The following is a 2,135-nucleotide window of genomic DNA, read 5'->3' as shown; positions in this document are numbered from 1 at the left end:
AAAGAGATTCAAATATCTTATGATTTTATGCAATAGGTTCTAGATCTTCATGATATTACATATTTTCTCTAGATTTTTTTCAAGATACCACTTTTGATACTCAAGATTTCCCCCTATTTTCTGGTGGTAATATTGTGGTAGGTCCACTAGACAAAGTTCTTTCTTCCAAATAATCAACCTACAACACAAATAATATATTATAGTCTAAAATACTTTCAAGAAAATTAAGTTTTATTTCACTAATAAATATATTAGTTTAAAGCAACTGACTGCAGTTTGAAAATAGATATGCCAAAAGTAATTATGTTATGGAGTATCACCTTACTGAGCTCATACTATATCCTTGGACCAAGTTTAAGATCTTGTTAAAAAAACTTTTCACAGGAAGAAGTCTCACAACCTATTTTCTTCATCTCCACAAAAAATAAAGAAGACCTCACTTCAAAAATTGCTACAAAAATATAGACATTTTCTCCCTTCTTTTGGTCCTTGCAACTTGACTTTGCAATCAATATTTTTGACATTAAACTTCACATTTTTGGCTATCTCTTTGAGCTTAGAAATTATCATTGAAGCTAGATGGATAGATGTGAAGCATATCTCCTATTTAATTTTTTCCTTTTCCTCAAACATGCTAGATAAATCAAAGCCTTATGAAAGAGAAATGATGTCAAATGCATTAAACAATGATGGTTTCTCTTCAAGTGCTTCTTGTCCTTTTCAGCACTACAGGGGTCAATGTTAGATTCATTAAATACTAAATTTATATGAGAAATAATGATAAAATCATCTTCCGCTTCTTGTCCTTTTCAGCACTACAAGGGTCAATGTTAGATGCATTAAATACTAAATTTATATGAGAAATAATGATAAAATCATCTTCCTTATCTAATTTAGCATGTCGTATAGATTTTTCAAACCATAAAACTTCCATTAGCCAAGGAATTGAGATTCATGTTTTGGGATTGGGATCCAAGATCTTTTTAGCAAGTTATGTACCCCAACAAAAAAATTCTCTAGATAATGAAATTCTCCCTTTGATACCTTCCTGTAGATATGCACAAAACTAATATCAATAAATGGAAAATAACCTGCTACATGTACAAATAAAATGACTTCACATGACCATATATCCACTCTGACACCTTTATTTCCTTTACTCTTAATCACCTCAAGAACAACCTATATTGGAGAACCACAAGTTGTGTGCAATAACCCATTTGGCTTGAGTTGTTTTGAAATTGCACTCAAGTTAAAGTATAAAACTATGAGGTTCCCACATTCATCAAGAAGGATATTCTCAAGCTTCGAATCTCGATGGTAGACACCTCTATAGTAATAGAAGTTTACAACATGAATTAGTTTTTGGAAGTACCTCTTTTCAATACCCTCTCTAATCTTTCCCTTAGAAATTATTTTATGGCAAAGTGTTGCTCCTCTAACATACTTAATATAAAAATATATCCTCCCTTTTTTCACCATTACCTCATGAAGTTGCACACCATTGGGTTGTTTCACTTGCTTTATGATATATATCTCGTGTTTGATTTGATTAGTCATGCCAACATTTTGGATTTTCTCCTTGTCCATTACCTTTATGGTAATAGTCAGCTCTATTTTAAAATTATTTTCTTGATACACTTTAGTAAACACACCTTGTCCAAATAGCTTGCCTAATTCATACTTTTCCATCAATATATTACTTCCTCTAGTTTCCATTTGCCATAATCAAAACCTTTCTCACTAGAAATATTATTTACTTAATAGTTTATAAAAAAAATTTATGATTGAATATACTCCATTATCTTGGAAGTAGTAGGGACCTAACCATCTCTAGAGTTGAGCATTTTTGAAATAGCTCATTCACACAATTTGGTTCATTAAACCTTTGATCAGAAAATTTTTCCCATAAATAATTTGGCTGATTCAATAAACCTTTGATCAAAAAATTTATGCCATAAAAAATTTGGTTGTACATCATTGGCAGTTAGGCCCACAATATTAGCATAGAAACACATGTTTTTGCATTCCCTAGGAGTGTTTTTCACTCAAACTCTTGCCAAATATTCGCTATTTTAACATCATCAAACTCAATATATAGAAAGATGAATCATAATTAATTATAATTTGGCTAA

The 2,135-nt window shown here is 30.7% G+C and overlaps 1 pseudogene; it reads right to left on the bottom strand.

Annotated features, from left to right (window-relative positions):
• Positions 1 to 306: 306 nt before the first annotated feature.
• Positions 307 to 1,722, bottom strand: LOC149535843 (CBL-interacting protein kinase 5-like; annotated as a pseudogene).
• Positions 1,723 to 2,135: the final 413 nt, after the last annotated feature.

The sequence above is a fragment of the Cupressus sempervirens genome, chromosome 10, assembly GCF_028749045.1.
Source record: "Cupressus sempervirens isolate cs-2001-9-10 chromosome 10, ASM2874904v1, whole genome shotgun sequence".
Lineage (NCBI taxonomy): Eukaryota > Viridiplantae > Streptophyta > Pinopsida > Cupressales > Cupressaceae > Cupressus > Cupressus sempervirens.
The sequence above is the reverse complement of the archived record's forward strand: the minus strand, read 5'-3'. Positions and strand labels throughout refer to the sequence as shown.